At 45.4% G+C, this 20247-nt stretch overlaps 1 protein-coding gene across 3 annotated transcripts in view; it reads right to left on the bottom strand.

Annotated features, from left to right (window-relative positions):
• Lclat1 (lysocardiolipin acyltransferase 1) overlaps nucleotides 1–7757 on the bottom strand; it is a 138645-nt gene extending 130888 nt beyond the window's left edge. For 2 of the 3 annotated variants that reach the window (XM_051169385.1, XM_051169302.1), the window contains exon 1: nucleotides 7643–7757. The gene's annotated coding sequence lies outside the window, so the exon portion shown is untranslated. The remainder of the gene's footprint in view (nucleotides 1–7642) is intronic. The other variant, XM_051169349.1, reaches the window with a different exon arrangement.
• Nucleotides 7758–20247: the final 12490 nt, after the last annotated feature.

Consider the following 20247-nt stretch of genomic DNA (forward strand, 5'->3'; position numbering starts at 1 on the left):
TCAGCCATTCCTACTTGTAGGTAGGATTTTATAGTTGAGAGATTCTAAAGACTTCACAACATACAGAACTCTAGGACTGATAAACCTTTTCAACAAAATAGCAAAATAAAAATCGCAGGCCTTTAACCCCAGCACTCAGGAGGCAGCAGCAGGTGGATCTCTGTGAGGTAAGAGGCCAGCCTGGTATACAAGGAGTTCCAGAACAGCCAGGGATACACAACAGAGAAAACCTCATCTTGAAAAACCAGTAAGTAAATAAATATCATTCAAGAATCAGTAGCTTTTTATACATCATTTTTAAAAAAATCCTCACAGGGTGTTAGGGGAGGGTATGTCTCTAACCACATTACTTGGGAGGCAGAGGCATACAGATCCCTGAGTTCAGGTCCAGGTTAGTCTACAGAGTGAGTTCCAGGATAGCCAGAGTACACAGAAAAACCCTGTCTCAGAAAAACAAAACAAAACAACACACTGAGAAAACAACCAGGAAAGTAATCTCACTCACAACAGTCTGGCGGGAGGGGGAGGTCCTAACCCTAACCTCCCAAAACCATAAAAGGTTGCTGGGGCTGGTATGATGTATTTTGATGCTAATTTTCCATCACATCTGGAAAAGGTAAGAGACTGGTGTGGCTAAGGTTCCCAGGCTTGGAGAAACAGAATGAATCTTGGGAAGAAGGGAAACTGAAGGAGAGGAGAGGAGAAGGCTCTTGCCATCATGGGCTAGTTGCAGGAGAAGCACATGGCCAGCATGGATGGAGATTTGGCCCAGATGAAGAACATTAGCAAGTATATGGGATTATGGATGGGAGGTAGCTTGATAGAAATTATTAGAAGCAGATGGCATGGGATTGGGACAGGGATCCCATACTTGCCCCACTATGGGAAGTAGTTTAGGAGATTAATATCTGCCCTGCCCAGGTTAACTAAGGCTATTTTAAAATATAACAAGTGTCTGTGTCTTCACTGATTGCTAGTGGGTTATACTGCTGCAATAATAATTATAGGCCTGGTAATAAACATTATTAGGCCATACTGGTAAGTTAACAACAACAAAAGGCCTCTATGATAAAAATGTTAAAACACTAAAGAAAGACACTGAAGACACTAGAAAGAACAAAGATTTCCTGTTACAGAACGGCAGAATTTATACTGTGAATGCAGCCAAGTGACGTTAATACTGTTGACTTGACAGAAGGATCCAGGAAACATGCCTCTGGATATATCTCTGAGGGATTACCTAGGCTGGGTTAGCTGAAAGGAGACCCACCTAACTGTAGGCAGCAGTGTCCCATGGCCTGGGATGCTAGTCTGAATAGAAAGGATAAAGCTGAGTGAGGTCCAGTGTGGACCAGCAGCTCCTTCAGGACTTCAATACACTGTGGCCAGCTGCCTTATGCTCCTGTCACCTGCGTTCCACACCAGTTAAGCTGTACCCTGCAACCCTGAGCCAAACTAAGCTCTTCCTTCCTTAAGTTGCTTCTGTCAACTATTGTGTAACAACAGAAAAAATAACTGATACAAGATGTATGAAGTGTCAAAATTAAACTCACTACCTTATACAATTAATACATGCTGATTTAAGACACATGAGCATCGCACATCCTAACCTCTGAAAGTGACAAATGTCCTGTAGAAAAACAAAAGAGGCTCTGTAAACGTTGTTATTAAGTACCATACAATGGGGGGGGGGTTCTTTGAAATATCAGGGAAGAGAAAGGCAACAGGGAAGTTGCACACAGGAGAGGAGAAAGGAGCTGTGGCCATAGAGACAAGGGCTGGAGTGATCAAACCACAGAGGAGTGCTAGCAGCTGCCATAGGCTGTGCGGCCACAGCGAGTCTCCTCTGGAGCCCCTGAGGTGCTACAACCCTGCTACTCTTGACCTTGGCTGACTAACAACATTTCAGATTGCTGTTGAAAGCCACCATGTCTGTGGTAATGTATTACAACAGCTGTAGGAAACTAATGTAAACACCTATCAGCCTCTAAGAAATGCTAGTGAGTACCAGCAGGTGGAAAGGCCCTCAAGAAGTCCTAAAAACAACCACAAAAGACAAAATCAGACATTTAAGAGTTAACTCAAAGTAAGAATATAAGCCTCCCTTTTTTTCTGAGACTTGAAATTCTAGACTAAAAAGGGAATAAATATAGCTTTGGGAACAATCGAATCCAATAAAGACTCAGTTCCCATCAATTACTAATTATAAAAATGCCCATCTTATGTAAGCATTTTCATTTGCTTGTTTTGTTTTGAGGCAGGGTTTCCCTGTGTAGGCCTGGATGTCCTGGAACTTGCTCGGTAGACCAGACTGGACTCAGGGGTCACAAAGAACTCACAGAGACCAGTGCTGAGATTAAAGGCTGCACTACCATGGTCTGGCTGGAAGCATTGTCTTAACCAAGGTTCCCTTCTCTCAGTGCCGTTAGCTTGTGTCAAGTTGAAATAAAACTATCTAACACACATACACCTACAATATTTTTATTTATTAAAAAAGTTCATATATGTATAAAACATATTTTTATCAAACCCACTTGCACTCCCCCTCTACTTCCCATTTGCCCCCCCTTTTAATAACACACTAAGTACAATTACTGTTGCCTGTAAGTACATAGGTGTTGGGCCATACACCAGAACATGGTCAACCTACCAATGGTCACAACCCCAAAGAAAAAATGATTCTTCTTCCCTAAGGAGCCACCAACTTCCAAAACCTCCTCAACGCATGGACTAGGTAAACGGACACGTGACACTGAAGTGAACTGAATGTTTACATGTCCATTTACCCATTCACAGTATACAGAGTACTTCCAACCTTCCAGAAGGTTTCCTACACGTCCCCTCCCTGACACCATGACCAACAACCTGGAGTAATCACCACTCAGACTTCTGTCTTCCACAGCTGTTATACGTGTTTTCAAGGCGGAACAAAATCTGCTGTGCTTCCTTATGCCTACAGGGTCATTGTGTGCTTATAGTGCTTTAGCAATGCTTCATGTTTTAATACATCACAATTTACTAAGCTGCTCTGCTGCTGTAGATTTGTGCGTATTATGAATGAAGACACCATGAACATTCTTTCAATAAACAGGTGCATTTGTTTCTCATGAGTATAGCTAGGGCTGAGCAGCCGGATCATGGGTAGGAGTGGACAAAGCCACACCATGTCAAAGTGACTGTATGTGACATTTTACACTCGTACCAATAGGACAGTTTGGTTGGCCGTCATCCACAACAGCACTAGCAGGGGTCATCTTTTATATTTAGCCACTCTGGAAGGTGTACAGTAGCATCTTGTTACAAATAGCTTCTTCCTGCCTGTATCTTGCTCTTCATTCTCTTAGTGACTCTACATGTTAAAAAGTCTAAAGGCAAACTTATCAATAAGTTTTAAGGTCACTGCTTTTTGCATCTTTTGAATATATATGTCTAAGCTACCTCAGTGCTCATTTGTGTCTATGATTTGAAGGTTTCTGCAACATGTTCAAAATAAATGAAATCCTGCAACTGTAGCCAGTTTGCACTTTCACTGGAGTCGAGTGCCCTGCACTGTGTTCTGTTGTCCACGCTTAGTAATTCTAGTGCTATAAACATTTGCATGATCTGTTTACAACCAGCTAATCTCATCAGCAACTGCTTGCACACTAACATCACTTCTGTGCAAATACATAAGAACCCGAATAAGCGGGGGTGTGGGGGGTGGGGGGTGGAAATACGTGTCTATAATCCCACCGTTTGAGAACTGGGGGCAAAAGGATCAGGGATCAAGATCAGTTTCAGCTACATACAGAATTCAGAGCCAGCCTGGGCTACATAAGACCTGGTCTCAAAATAACAACAAGAAAACCTAATTTAAACAAACAAACATACATACATACATACATACATATTCCAATACCCATTCTCCCAGCAGTATTCAGTTTTTCCAAAACATATGTTATACTAGTCTTCCCACTCCCTTAGAACCATCACAAAGAATCCAGCCAGCCTTTCCTTGTCATCAGTCAGCAGTAACTCCAATTTCCAACTGTCAGTTACAAAACACACAATTTTTATTTTGTGGAGGACCTCTGCCTCCGCCTCTCCACACCCAATCCACTTTACATTCTATTCTCATTTCCAAATTCCTGGAATCTGAACTCAGTTCCTCACTAGCTCATGCCCAGCCTAGCCTACACACCAAATCTGTATTAGGAAACTTGTCTTTTTTTCCTTTTTTTTTTTTTTTTTCTGAGACAGGGTTTCTCTGTGTAGCCATGGCTGTCATGGAACTTGCTCTGTAGACCAGGCTGGCCTTGAACTCTGAGAGCCGCCTGCCTCTGCCTCCTGAGTCCTGGGATTAAAGGTGGTGACCTGGCATGAAACTGTCTTTTAACTAGTCTCTTCTTTACATTCTGTCACTAAAGTCACTTCTCAAGAACATAACTAGGTGTGAAACTTCATATTAGCCTGTAATCCCAGCACTTGATAAGCTGAGGCAGGAGGATAACCACATATTTGAAGCCAGCAACAAGGCAAGTTCCAGGCTAGCCTGAGCTAGAGTGAGACTTTTGTCTCAAAAAAAAAAAAAAAAAGTAAACAAATAAGCAGAACAGAAAGTTGGTCACATTACTTTATGTCTTAATTAGGATCTCTAGTGCTGTGACAAAACACCATGAGCAAAAGCAATGAGGGAAGAAAGGGTTCACTTCAACTTACAAGTCTCTGTCACAGCACATCAATGAGTTTTAATAGTCAGGGCAGGAACCTGGAGGCAAGAACTGGGGCCATGGAAACACAAATGCTACTTACTGGCTTGCCAGCATTCCCATGGCTTGCTAGGGCTGCTTTCTTATAGGGCTCAGAACCATCTGCTAAGGGATAGCACCACTCACAGAAGGCTGGGCCCTTCCCCATCAATCATTAATCAAAACTATGGCCCACACACATACTAGCCCCAGGCAATCTGCTGGGGGCATTTTCTCAACTGAGGTTCCTCTTCCCAGGCAACTCTGTCAAGCTGACAGAAAAGAACAGCTAGGGCTGTAGACTTAGTGTCCTTGTTCATCCTTACTGGCCACAGCATAACATGAGCCTTAGATGAAGGTGAGAATTCACAGCCTGGACCTGACTCTTCCTGTCCTCCCTGTGAAAGGATACATACAATCTCTCCTTTATCCTGCCTTGACAGTTTCCTCCTATGCACTTTTAGAGGCTGGCCTCCCTTAGGCTCTGTTTGGCTTGCTTCCTCACATAGGTAGGCCAGTCCCAGCAAGAAGATCACAAGTTCAAGGCCTTCCTGGGCTAAAGAATGAGTTCAGGGCTAATTTTGGCAACTCAGTAAGACCCTGTCTCACAATAAAAATAGAAAAGGGGCTGGGGATAGTTCAGTGCTAGGGCACTTGCTTAGATGTACAAGCCGCTACACTCAATCCACAGTACAGGAAAGACTGAGAAAAGGAGTGGCGGCCACAAGCTGGACTCAGCAATGCTGGCTGTGACAACCGACTTAAAACTTCTCGTTCCCTCCAGTGGGGCTCTGCTGTCCAGCCTCAGCAGAAGAGGATGTGCTGAGTCCTGATGGGACTTGATGTGCAGGGGTAGACTGGTGGGTTGGTGGGGGGGTGGTGCAGGACTGTCCCTTTTCTGAACAGTAAGGGGAGGGGGAGGGTAAGTAGGATTGGGAGGAGAGGAGGGAGGGGCTACAATTGTGATGTAAAGCAAACAAAAAAATAAAATAAATTGATTTAAAAAACGTCAATTTACTCCAGCTTTCTCAACTGTTAAAGTAGTAGGCATTTACACGGGTGTTGGCTGACTGACTTGACACAACACCAAATAAGAGTTGCACATACTAATAAATGTCCATTTTTTAGCACTGTTTTCAAGTCTTTTATATGACCTGTCTTTTCTCCCTTTACAAAACTTTAATGAAGACGGCTTGGTGAAGAAATGTCATCTCCATTCAGAGACAAAGCAAAGCACCCCACAGAAGTTATGTAATTACCATATTTTAAGAAGCATTCTAGTTACCACCACATACAACCTCAGGCCCAGGCCAAACTGACCCTATTTGCCAAGATTCAGTTTGGAAGACTCCGCTCCTGACATCTGCAGTAGCTAGCCTTTAGCCCTGGTGGGAAGAGGGAGCCGCAGCATTTGCTCAACTTAAAGCCATGTGGAAACCACTGTGCCAGATAGTCACTGGCCACTCCTGAGGCAGTAGCTATTGGGGACTGAAGCTAAGTGCTCCTGTGAGTTTTCAATTCTCTCTCTCTCTCTCTATCTATCTATCTATCTATCTAATAATTCAAAAATACACAAGTTTGGTTAAAAGCACTCACTGTTCTTTTTAGGGAACCAGGGTTGGGTTCCCAACACACATATTAGGCAACTCAAAACACATCTGTAACTCTAGTCCAGATCTCCACATTGCATAATGCATAGAAACTCATGAAGCCTCATACACAAATAAATTTTTTAAGTACACAAATTTTGCAGTCTCTCATCAGAATAGTATTTTTAAAAGTAGCCCAACTATTTAAACTTTTTATGACAAGGTGTTTCTTTACCGAAATACATCATGTAGATGAATGGGAAGAATTTTATTTTGGTAATGCCTTCACCAACTTCTTTTTCAATACTTTTTTTGGACTTAAACTAAATGCAAATAGCCGAGCTCAGAGGAGAGGAAGAGAGGTGCAAGCCTGTAATCCCAGTACTCGGGGAGGTAGAGGCAGGCAGATCTCTGTGAGTTCCAGGCCAACCTGGTCTACAAAGTCAGGACAGCCAGGGCTACACAGAGAAACTATGTCTCAAAACAACAGCAAAAACAAACCAAACAAAAAAACAGACTTGCCCACACCCATTCAGAGTACACTGAATAGAGTAAGTGAAATTCAAAGACAACTAAACCTTCAATCAAGATCCAGGAAACAAACCACATAGAAAACCTCTTATATCTTTATTGCTTCTAGTCAAACATAAACTTAGATGTTAAGATACAACCTGAAAGACCCAACTGGCCAGATGGGCGTGGTGAAACACGCCTACTAGCGCACCAATACTAGAACAGGGGCAAGAAGGACCAAGAGTTAGAAAGCCAGCCCATAGCAAGAGCACGTCTTTAAAAAAAAAAAAAAGAAAGAAAGAAAGAAAGAAAAAGAAAAATGTAGCCCGACGTCTGCCTCCAATGAGGCCTACCTTTCCATCAGTGACACTGCCGCCTAGACCTAGGGCGCACCTCTGTCACCTGCCTGCAAGAAACAAGCAACTTGGGCCCTGAAAAACTCTCCTGTGGGCCTTGCACGTGGTGACCCCTGGGAAGCCTTGTGTGCGTGGGATGTGACAACACCTTAGGCGGTGTTTGGAGAGCCGGCAGCTCCCGGGTCCGCGGAGGTGTGGTGTGGACGGAAAGGTGCCTGCCCGTGGACACAGACGGGGCACCCGGCGCTCTTCGCCCCGCAGCCCGCTCGGCTCCGGAGGCCTCCACCTCCCTAGAGTCACTCGCCCTTGCCCTCCGCCCAATCGTGCAGGCGACCGTCCCCCAGGGCCCACCCGAGGAGGCCTGCGCTCTGGGAAAGCCGCCGCGCTACAGCTCTCCATCCGCCCACTTGGGGAAATCCTCTGGCCGCCGCCATGTTCCCCGCGCCGAAACCCGCACCTGACACCGCGGGCCGCGCACCTGGGACCCGGGGGAAACGCGCGACGGAGCAGGAACCCTGGGGCGAGCAAGGACACCGCGACTCCACGGGGGGTCACAACCTGCCAGCAGAACCCGCCAGCAGAACCCGCCGCTAATTCATCCCGGAGCAGGGAGGCGTCGAGCCCGTCGCCTTAGTAATGCGTCCCTCCAGGCTCCACCCTGATTGGCTACGGGCGCTGTGACGCAAGGCGTCCCCTCTGCGTGGGAAGCCCTTAAGAGGGGCGCTCCGCCCCTCTCCGCAGCCCTGAGAGACCCTGGGCGTGGTCTAGTCTCCTTTAAAGGGGCCGTGCCTAGATCATCTGGCTTCTGCAGTGACTGGCAGAGAAAGCTGGTGGGGTAGAGGAGCACGAAACCATAATTGAACTCAGGGGTGGTCTCCAGGAATAACAAATCTAGAGTACTCATTTGTAACCCTAATTTTTACACCGGGAATCAAAGAGCAAATTAGCGTCCAGCCACTTCTAGAACCCGAGTTCCTGATGGTGCAACTAAAGGCATCTTCAACACCTGAGATTGCTTTATGGGTCAAATCCCAGCCAGTCATTTACAAATCTTTATTGTCTTGCCCCAAGTAAATAAAAAATTAGCATGCTTCCAATTCTAGAAACTGGGTCCTGATGGTCTACAACTAACTGCTCGTCCAATTCCTAAGGTTGCATAATAGATCAGAGACAACAATTTACAAGCCTTTGTGAGCGTGTGCTGGGATTAAAGGCGTGCACCACCACACGTGGTTTAGGATCAGGTCTTAAAATTAGGCAACAGATTACACTCTCCCACTGGGGTGATGTCTGACCCGCCCTTTTACCTATCCCTAATCTGTCTGCCCACATACCTCCTGCCAAAAAGTAATAGTAATAAAAATCTATGTGTTCCATCAGCCATCTTCATAAGGTCAGGTCACGACCCCTGGCTGCCACTTAGACCTTGCTATCCATTACGGTAATTACATCGTCACTGCTTCTCATGGCTGTCTCACTATCCTGGCGTCTGTCATTCCCAGGGTTACTACTAAAGGTTCCTATTTTAGAACAGCACTTCCCATAAGCCCTGTCCTGCTTTTGAAGACAAACACCTCTGAGCTTCTCAATGGTGCTGTTACTCCCAGGCAGAGCATTTTATTTTAAAAATAAGATGCCAGGCAACAGATATTATATTGTATGAGATTTATTATATGAGCTTGGCGCGAGAAGGAAAGCAGGGTGGAGCACCCCAGAGAAAGAAAGACACACAGACAGAGAAGGAAGGAGAGAGGTGAGAGAGAGAGCCCCCAGGAGGGTTTGGCCTTTTGTAATCTTGGGTAGAGGCACACCATTGGGAGGTAGGCAATGACATCATATGTAGGCAGACTGGGGCAGAATCCTAACAGAGCATCTCTCATCACTTTGATAAGCAGTGTCCTCCAGGCACTTTCTGGGGGACAGGGAAAGCCAGGAATCTTTCTAATCAGTTGGCCAATGCATTTGAAGCATCTCTAATATTGTTTTTTCATTCCTACATCCACATTGTAGTCTCAAAAGAGTTCTGTTGTCTCTCTTTTAATATGGCCATTTGCTTTCCTTGTATTTTAAGAAGCATCCAAGCAGTATGTTAGAATTGGATCTCAGAGCTCTAACCATGGCAGAAACAAACAGAACAAAACCACATTTTACCTCCTTTACCATCAAGTCAAGATGAGGTTTGAGCCACAGACCCAAGTAAGCAGACCCTGTATCTTGTATCTTCCAACAAAATCAAAGAGGCCTGCTTGAATCTGCGAGTTCAAGGTTCTCAAGAAAACCTCACCCCAAGGCTCAAGGTTCTGCTGTTTCTGTGTCAGCGCCCCAACTTTGGCATTGGAGATATGCCAAAGATGAGAATCTAGCAGCTTTAAAGTTCTGGAGTCACGCCTAGTCTTCGGTTAGATGGCAAGGGACGAAAACCTTTTAAAATTCTGCTGAACACATCTTCTGACTCTAACCTGCTGCTTGCTTAATAATAGCCATCCATCTCCAAGTCCTTAAAGTATTTCCTCCGAACCTGTCAGTCATCAAAGACGGCATCAGCTAATGTACCTTCTTCTCCTACACCCTTGCCTTGTTCGGCAAAGTCATCTGCCTCGCTACCCCAGGTTCTATTAATACTCCGGTCGCTAGCCATGGAATGGGTCGCTGTTGCCTAGCAATGGGACTCGTCCTCATTATATTCCTCTCCTCTTGAGAATCCCATCTTTAGTTGGCTTCCTAGGAACACCTCCTGCAGGTGGCTTCCTAGAAATGGGGCCTGAAGCAGAGATCCCATTACAGGACTTGCTCTCAAGAAAAAGTGGGGTGAAAGAAACAGAATGTGGAGATGAGAGAGGAGAGCGACGATGATGGTGATGGAGTCTCAGCTGAAGAAAGTCTTGAGCCAGAACCCGTGAGAACCCTGAAGCACAAATTACTCTACAGCCTTGAGGCAGAGGAGTTGAGTCTCTTGTGTTACGTTCCTGTATTGGTGAGTTATCACGAACAGGTGACCTGCGGATGTGGTACAGAACCAGCGCAGCGAGGCAGCCCCCACTCTTCTGAAGGATGTCCTCTGGAGAAGAGGAGCAACTGTGAGCCATTAGCAACCCCAAAGCTCAGGGCAGCAGGAGGATGTGTGCCCCATAGTGCAAGGACCCTGACAGTGTCCACTGCAAACGCATGAGGAACGCTAAGTCAGTGCTAGCTTTTTGAAGGAGCCCGTTATATGACTGCGCATGCCTGGTACTCTCTGGAAAGTCGCAAGAGAAACTCTTGCCAACAGTTGCTTCTGGGTAGAGAAATTGATACCAACAAACTGCTGCATCTGTGTTCCCTATTCTACAGTTAGGATTTTATCCAGGTATGTCTTGTCTTTTTTTATTTTGATGTAGAAAGAAGAGAAAGAAAGAAAGAAAGAAAGAAAGAAAGAAAGAAAGAAAGAAAGAAAGAAAGAAAAAAGGAAAGGCCCCATTTATGTGACCATAAGGTTGCAGGATGATATTAATCTATTCTACTGCCCAGAAGGGTAATTTCTACCAAGTTTCTAAGTCTTTCTTGATTTCCTACAATACAACAACCTCACGAGCCATTGATTTAATAGGCTCATTTAATCTGCAATGCTCAAAGAAACAGGATCACAAGCAGTAAACCCATGCCCTAGTTCTTATTATGCTTTTGTTACTATTAAATGCCTATATGGCCATGTAATTGCTGCTTCTTCCAAATGGGATAGTAATAAGGTAGAATGTGTGCTCAGTAATAGACTTCAGAGAAGGGCCAAGTGAGTTGCTGCCAACAAAATTAGAACAACTCTCTCCATTGGTAATGAGTAGAAGGAACAGAGCTGGCAGAGGCCACGGACACTTAACTGAAGGCCTAAAGCAACCACTTCTGCAGCCCACAGCATCCCTGGCTCAACCAGCATTTGAGGTAGGATGCTTTGATTTCCTAGGAGGCAAGCTTTGTCTTTGGTAATTCGGGAGTTTGGGTGCTACCTTGAATAGAATGGAAGAAGCCTATGCAAATGCATGCCTGCCGGCAGGCCCCGCACATAGGCACACTTTCACGGCATCACTGGCCCCCATATCTTGCTCTATTCTAATCCACACATCTGGCATCTCCAGAATATCTGGTGCACTATCTCTGGAAGGGTCAAGCATGAGAGGCACACAGGCACCTCAAGATATGCACTCCCTCCCTGCAGAGCTGGGTGAGGCGGTGGTCCAGCTTGGCTTTTTTCTCCAGCGTTCTAGAAGCCACTGGCTCCTCTTGTCCCTTGAGACAAGGCCCAAATGCAGGACTGGCTCAACCTTTTATATAGTCTCAAGGTGCTTTAAATCTCTTTTTAATTTCCTTTAATGCTAATTGCTTCTTCCTCTCTTCTTCTCTTTTTCCCCTTCCTTTTCCCCTCCCTCTAACAGTGCCTCCTTCCTTCTTTCTTCTTTTCTTCCTCTTCCTCTTCTTTTCCCCTCTCTTTTTTTCCTAGGACTCTGACTGTACCTAAGTCTCTTATACTTTCTTCATTTATCTCTTCTTGCACTATTGGTTTCTTGACAGAACCCTGACTGATACATTGATAAAAACCTCTATCTCACTTGGGCTAAAATGCGGGGGAAAGGGCATTTCACTTGCTCCTCAGTGCAGACCCTCTGTGTCTGCAAGGAATTCCCCGGTACCCGTGGCTTAACCTACAGGGACATTTATTATTATTATTCAAAGTATAGAACTGATTCTGTAACTCAAGGGTGCCAACAGGTCCCTTCTTCCTCCTTTGCTTCCCACCCTCCAAGGCTCACAGTCAACACAGGAAACAGGAAACAAGAGACAGGTGTTCTATGTTAGAGGCTTTTGTTTGCTTTCTGGTTTTGTTTTGTTTTGTTTTGTTGAACTAGTCTCTTGCTAAACAAAGCTGACCTTGAACTTGAACGTGGTCTGCTTCCACCTTCCCATGCTGAGCTTAGGGGCTGGAGTTACCACCTGCCTGATGATCTGTATTGTTACATGGGGCCTAACCAAACCTCCCAACAAATGTCCCTTTTTGCCCAGTTATCTAAAAACACAGGCCACCTTTATCTGTAAGGAGGTGGAAAGCAAGTATCTAACCTTCTGAACTCTGCAGTGGGATGCAGCTAAGAGAGAGAGGAAGGGGATGGCATCTGCATAGTCAACCTATGTGACAAGTAAACCAACCCTCAGGCCAGTTGTCTCTCTCTGAGAAATTCTTCTAATGTTACTGTATTACATTTATTTGTTGATTTTTGTTGTTGTTGTTGTTGGAGAGGGGAATACTCACACTGCTACAGGATGCTACAGAGGTCAGAAGACAACTTGTAGGAAGGAGTCAAGTGTCGCTTCCCACTGTGTGTGGGTCCAGTAGATCATACTCAGGTGGTCAGCCTTGGCAGCAAACATCTTTGCCTGAGACATTCCTGGTTGGTTGGTTGGTTGGGTTTTTTTGTTTGTTTGTTTTTTGTTTGTTTGTTTGTTTGAGGCAGGGTCTCTCTGTGTACAGTTGGCTGTTCTGGACTCACTTTGTAGACCAGGCTGACCTCAAACTCACAGCAATCCACCTGCCTCTGCCTCCTGAGTGTTGAGATTAAAGGCGTGTGCCACCACCACTGCCCGGCTCTACCTGAGACATTCTTACCCTATTTGCCAGTAGAATTATCTATTCTTTCCCATATCACTTCTCCTAACAGTAATAACCTTTAAGACCCTATGGCAGTCTCTTCAAACTCTGGCGAATGACCTCTAATAGCCGCCCACTATGTCTAGGATGGTCAATCACAAATCGGTATTAACTATATATTTTATTTTTGTTTTCTGGATGCATCTGGAGCCTCAACATTGGGAATGGGCCACTTGTCCCCATTAGCTAATTCCCAGAGACAGCAACCAACCCTCCTAGATAGGAGCCTTTCCTGAGCAAACCAACCAGGCTGTCTGGAGCACCTCACTCCCTAGACCTTATATTCCAAGCCAGTGACACCTGCTGTAGTCACCCCAGGGCTAGGTATAAACTGACAATATGACTGCTCCATGGTGTGGTCGAAGGAAAAGTTTAATTGTAGATATGGGGAAGAGAACAGACAGAGGCATCTGGGAAAGTCCAGAGCAGAGAGAGAAAGTTGTAGAATTTACATGGCCTGCAGACTTGACTGGCCCTGAGAGGAGAGAGACACAGAGAGAGGGCAAAAAAGAGAGAAAGAGCACAGCCAAAATAGCAGCATCATGTGGACAGTGAAAAGCTCTGGAGAGGGCTGCCCACGACCCGGAGGGAGTTTGGGGTAGGGGAGGAGCGGGGAGAGCTGGAATGTTTGCATGGCCTCCATCCGTAGTGTGTGATAGGCGCTTGTGGTTCTGAGGGAACCTGGAGGCTAGCTTGTGCTTTGATGTGCTAATAGGCACCATAGAAAGCCATTTGTCCCTTCTGCCAGTGATAAAATGATTGCTTTGGTACAGAGAGAAACTGGCTTCACAAGTTCCTGGAGGAATGCTGGCTTTTGTCTAACCAAGAGAATTTGGACCTGGCAGCATCCTGTAACAGGACAGCCTGTGCTTTGGCCTACTCTTAAGCCTACCTGCCCTGCTTCACCTACCTACCCATGGAAACCACAGTGGCTTTTCCCCCTGTTCTCCTGCTACTTCTGCCTCTTAACTTCCCCTGTTGTGTCCCCTGAGGCCCCAGAGGGCACTCTGCCAAGCACTTCTCTAGGGAACCATGAAGTGTAAACTGCCTTTTCCATGAGGGTCACCCCCTGATCTGTTGGCTTCCCCATAACGGAGTAGTAATACAACTTCTATTTAATTTGTTTAGATTTGTTCATTTTATCTTTCGTGTGTGAATGTTTGGCTACATGTGTGCATGTGTACCATGTGTTTGCCTGGTGCTCATGAAGGCCAGAAGAGGGTGTTCTATCTCCTGGAACTGAAGTTACAGATGGTTGTGAGCTGCCACGTTGTTGCTGGGAATCGAACCTGAGTCTTCTGCTAGAGTAACAAGTACTCTAAACTGCTGAGCCATCACTCCAGAGCCATAATAGACACACACACACACACACACACACACACACACACACACACACACACACACACATACACACACACACACGTTTCTCTGTGTAGCCCTGGCTGTCCTGGAACTAGTTTTGTAGACCAGGCTGGCCTTTAACTCAGAGATCTACTTGCCTCTGCCTCCTGTGTGCTGGCATTAACGGCATGTGTCACCACCACGCAGTAGCCATGACCTATATTTTAATAGGCTCTCTACATTTGCGCTCTCTCTCTCTCTCTCTCTCTCTCTCTCTCTCTGTCTCTGTCTCTCTCTCTCTCTCTCCCAGTTCTGTTGAATTGCTGTTCCTGCCCTACAGTTGCTCGTTTTCTTTCTTCCTTTTCTTTCTTTTTTTTTGGGGAGGCGTGGGTGGGTGGGTAGGTGGGTTTGGAGACAGGGTTTCTCTGTGTATCCTTGGCTATCCTGGACTTTGTGGACCAGGCTGGCCTCGAACTCACAGTGATTCTTCTACCTCTGCCTCCTGAATGCTGGGAATAAAGGCGTGCTCCACCACGCCCCAGCCCAGTTGCTCTTTTTCTACATCCTCCCACTGAATAAACCTCAGCCACCCACCGTCTTCCCATCAAGCTTGCTACCAGACATGTTAACATTGGCCACCTCCAGAAGTATAGCTTAGCCAGATGTTATGGCTCATACCTATTAATTATAGCATTTGGAAGCCTGGAGCAAGAGGATGATAAGGCAAGACTGGGTTACACATGAGTTCAAGGCCATGTTTGTACTATATAGTATGACTCTGCTCTGCTTGATTTTTGTCAACTAGAGTCAATTAGGAAGAGGGAACCTCAACTGAAGATCTGCCTCCCTTAGACTGGCCTGTGGGCATTTCTGTAACCTTTTTTTTTTTTTTTTTTTTTTTTTGATTGATAGTTGATGTGGTGGGGCCTGTCCTACCGTAGATGGCACCATCCCTGATAGGTGGTCCTGTGAGCCACAGGAAAGATTGCTCTCTGTGAGGCAGGGAGCAAGCTGGTAAGCAGTGCTCCTCTTTGGGCTCAGCTTCTGTTCCTGCCTCCACGTTCTTGCCTTGAGCTCCTGCTCTGGCTTCCCATGGCTGACTTGTAACTTTGTGGTGAACCAAGCTTTCCTCCTCAAGGTGCTTTTAACCATGATGTTTTATCCTAGCATTAGGAAGGCAAACTAACACAGACCCTGTCTCAGACAACAAAGACAGCTAATTTTTAAAAAATATGTATTTTCATAAAGAAGCATGAAAGGCCACATTCTTTTGGGGCTGAGGAGAAACATTAAAGGAGAGAAGTCTATCTGCTATAAATGTGTTTAATTATTTCACTTTACCATAAGCCCAGACATAATATATTATCTTCATTTTACAGCTATGATACTAGGGTTAGGGTTGAACTTTGCTGTTGATGCTGTAACAAATTTGACACAAACTGAGTGGCTTTGAAAAACTGCATCTTGCAGATCAGACGTCCAAATCAAGGGGACTGGGTGTGAATTACTTTGCAACAGTGGGACAAAACCACCTGACAAAAATGACTTGAAGGAGACAGTTTTCATCTGGGCTCATAGCTTCAGTCCACTCTGGCACGGAAGGCATGGGGGAGCACTCAGCAGCAGGAGTGTGTATTGGAGGCTGGGTACCTGGTGATGGAGCAGAAGGCACAGAGTGTCAGAAACTAAGGGCCGGGCTGTAACTGTCAAAGCCCAGTGACTTCTTTTCAGCTGGGTCCTATCTCCTAAAGTTTTTATAGATGTGCAAACTAGCTACGAGCCTATTGGGGATAACTCCGATTCAGACCACAGCCCTGAGCTAACGTCAAAGGCTTGCGAGCACTGCTGCCTTCTGGAGGAGTTGAGGAAGTGGTGGTAAAGCTCTACTCTTTGTATTGTGTCCGTTCCCTTCTATCCATCACTCACTCCAAGCCCTGCTTCCACACTGCAGCGCCTTCTCCTCTGCCATGGTAAAAATCTCCCTTTGTCCTACTCTGCTAAGGACACTGTGATTACACTAAGACCCACTGGATAATCCAGGATAATCCCCTCATCTCAAAAGCCTTCCTTTAATTGCAATTTCAAAGTTTTCTTCTGCCACATAAGGTGGCATTCCTAGGTTACTTCAGTTTTGAGGCACAAACCAGGTGCTGGATGAGCTGCCTGCCTTGCAGTACACAATTCCATGCATGATCTTGCCCTTTCCTGCTTCTAAAATCTACCTGAATTCCTTGCACCATGACTCCTTTCTCTACCTCAAAGCTTCGGGGCAGCATGAGATCTCTCAAGAGAACTTCAGTCCTCTGCTTCCGTTGTCACCGTTCTTTGTTTAGCTCTGGCTTTGCCCTTGGCTTCCTGTTATCTTCTAAGAGAGGAATGTGAATTCAGAACCTAGCTGCTCTGGGAAGAGATCACATGCAAAGACCTTTTAGGTCTGTGTGATCCAGCTTCAATCCCAGAAGACAGAGGTAAGAAGATCTCTGAGTTCAAGTTTCAAGTTAAAAAAAAAAGAAAAAAGCTGAGGTCCAGGCATGGTTGTACATGCCTTTAATCCCAGCACTCAGGCAAGCACACAGATCTGAGTTCTAGTCAGTTCTGTTCAGTCAGTGAGGTTGAGTCAGTGAGGCAAGATGCAGTGCAGCGTAGCTGAGCCCATGGCAGTTCAGTTCATGGGATTCAGAGGCAGTTTTACTGGGAGAGAGACAGACAGAAGAGAGAACAAACCAGACACAGGTGAAGACAGAATGAGCCAGGGAATGACAAAGAACCAGAAGATTAGAACAGATTGCTAGAGTTAGTTTGAGGCCAAGCAGAGCGATTCAGTGAGACACTGAGAGAAGCCAGATTGACTCAGCTTGGAGAGGAGTTTGAGCCATACAGCTGAGTTGAGCAACCCAGCCAGAGCACAGAAAGAACAAGAAAGGGTGCACTTATTCAGCAGTAAGTCTCAGAAGCTGAAACTTCTAGGCCTAGATTTGAATGTATGACGTCTAGAAGTTTCCACAACTAGGCTTGGATTAACAGATGGAGGCAGTAAGCCTCCTAGACAACAATTACAACACGAGAATAAAAGTTACTTTTAAATAAGGGTGTACAAAGCCCTTAATGCAAAAAGTTACTTTTACTTACCAGGTAAAGTAACATTTTCACAGCTCTGGAAACTGAGGGCTACAGTATCTGTGCTGCTTCATACAGAAGGACGTTGTTGGATGCAAAGGTAGCAGAAACAGATGAGAAGGACTACAAAGAAAAATGAAAGAAGGAAAGGAAGGAAGGAAGGAAGAAAGAAAGAAAAGTAAAAACTCTGGGAATTAATGGTTGTGATTATCTAATTGGATGAGCCTTATGGATTTCAAATTCTGACATGTCAAAACCTAAATTGTATGCTTTAAACATGCGCAAAGTGCCATGTGTGTTTTATATCTCATTAAGCTGGTTAAAACTTCATAAATTTAAAAGCTGGGCGTGGTGGTGCACGCCTTTAATCCTAGCACTCAGGAGGCAGAGGCAGGTGGATCACTGTGAGTTCAAGGCCAGCCTGGCCTACAAAGTGAGTCCAGGACAGCCAAGACTACACAAAGAAACCCTGTCTCGAAAAAACAAAAAACAAACAAACAAAAAAAACCAAAAACAAACAAAGAAATTTTCAAAAATCATAAGCCAAGAAGCTGGAGACCCAGGCACCTGGAGGCAGGGTAGCCAGCATGCATGCTCGCTCCTGCATGTGATGCTGGCCCCTGTACCTGATAGATGTTCAACGCATGGCCACTTCCTTCCTTTTCACTTTGAGACTGCTGATCAGCCAGAGTTTCTGAGATTCCCAGTATATATCTTGTCTTAAAGAAGCTATGAGTGACCTCTGTGGTGGTGGTACAGGCCTTTACTTCTAGCACTCTGGAGGCAGAGGCAGGCAGAGCTCTGAGTTCAAGGCCAGGACAGCCAGGGCTACATGAAGAAATCCTGTCTCAAAAAACAAAAACAAAAACAAGACGGTATGAGTGGCTGTTTTCTAAGAGAGGCTCTGAGTAGAACCAACAGACGAGGAATTATTGACTGTGTACAAAATCATAACCTCAGAAATCTGGTTTGGTCCATTTTGCCACCTAGTGACTAGAGACAGTTCCTGTGAATGAAGAAGACGGAAACAAGCCTGTGGAAGCTGACCATCAGACACAAGCAGGGCGATGTGCAATGGCCAAGGACACTAGCCAGCCCCAGTGTCTGACGCTCTATGTGTGGCCTATAGTGGGGAAAGCAATACAGCAGGATTCGGAGGCTGCTCAGGTAATCCAGGTCTGTTGCTATGTTCAGACCTCCTTCAGCCTTCAGCATAGCATAACTGTAGCCATTTTGTTTTTAAGTCTCCATTTTGATCATAAGGTGAAATTAAGTTTAGGTTATCAGGCTCTACCTACCTGGGAGCTCGAATAGCCTTTTACTTACAGTTCAATTTGTTTTTTGTTTTGTTTTGTTGTTTGTTTGTTTGTTTTGTTTTGTTTTTAATTATTTTATTAATTTATTCTTGTTACATCTCAATGGTTATCCCATCCCTTGTATCCTCCCATTCTTCCCTCCCTCCCTCCCATTTTCCTCTTATTCCCCTCCCCTATGACTGTTCCTGAGGGGGATTACCTCCCCCTGTATATGCTCATAGGGTATCAAGTCTCTTCTTGGTAACCTGCTGTCCTTCCTTTGAGTGCCACCAGGTCTCCCCCTCCAGGGGACATGGTCAAATGTGAGGCACCAGAGTGCGTGAGAAAGTCATATCCCACTCTCTACTCAACTGTGGAGAATGTTCTGACCATTGGCTAGATCTGGGTAGAGGTTTAATGTTTACCGCCTGTATTGTCCTTGGCTGGTGCCTTAGTTTGAGCGGGACCCCTGGGCCCAAATCTGCCTATTATAATGTTCTACTTGTAGGTTTCTAGGACCCTCTGGATCCTTCTGCTTTGCTATTCTCCCATGCTTCTCTCATCTAGAGTCCCGATAGGATGTTCTCCCCTCTGTCCCAGTTTCCTGGTAAACAGTTCAATTTGTTGACAGTTCTGCTTGAGTTAATGATATGTGCTCTACTTAAACAAAACCACAGTACCCTGCTCTGTTCCTTTCTCCCAAAATGGTGGGACTGGAAAGTCTCCAAGCCTATATTCTAGCCAATCAGTTTAACGTGCTTTGTCTAGCTACCTGGATACATTGTGCTCAGGACAAAATCGATTCTTATGTTTAGCTAATCAAAGTGATGTGATTAATGCTGCCCTCTCCTTGGTTCCCACTTGGTTACCTGGTTATGATTTTTCTTTCAAAAGACCTGCCTTAGAAACAGACCTACATCACTGTTAAGCTCCTGAGTCCTTTCTGTGACCCTGATAGCAATCAGCCTTGTCTTGAGGCGTGCACTCACTCAATAAACCATCACTATCTCACTGAGTGTGGTGCTTGGGTGGTTTGTGTGGCAATTCCTGTACTACAACAGCTAAAGTTCCATCCTAGCACAAGAAAATGTCATTTATATGTGTTCATCATCTATCATGTATGTATGTGTTCATGTGTTCACAAGGGACCACGTTCTATCCCAAGATCAGCTGGAAATGTCTTGAGAGGGGTTCTTCGTGTCAAGCTGCCCCAGCCCCTGGAATTTTCAATGGACTACTGTTCTAGTTCGCTTTTTGTTGCTGTGATTAAAATCAAAATCAAAACAAAACAGACTGCACTCTGACCCAAAGCAACTAGGGGAAGAAGGGAGTTTATGCTAGCTTACACTCCCAAGTCACAGACCATCACTGGAGGAAGTCAGGACAAAGACTCAAGCAGGCCCTGGAACCCAAACCATTGAGGAACACTGCTCACTAGGCTCTGGCTGCTATTCAGCTAGCTTTCTTATACAGCCCTGCCCACCTGCCCAGGGATGGGGTCACTCACAACGAGCTGTACCATCCGGCATCAATCAAAACTCTCAGAGGCGTGGCCACAGATCTGTCTGACCGAGGTAGTTGACGTTCATTTTTCAAGGAGATTCCATCTTGTACTGAGTCGACAGGACAAGCTAA

This window comes from Acomys russatus, chromosome 1 (genome assembly GCF_903995435.1).
Source record: "Acomys russatus chromosome 1, mAcoRus1.1, whole genome shotgun sequence".
NCBI lineage: Eukaryota > Metazoa > Chordata > Mammalia > Rodentia > Muridae > Acomys > Acomys russatus.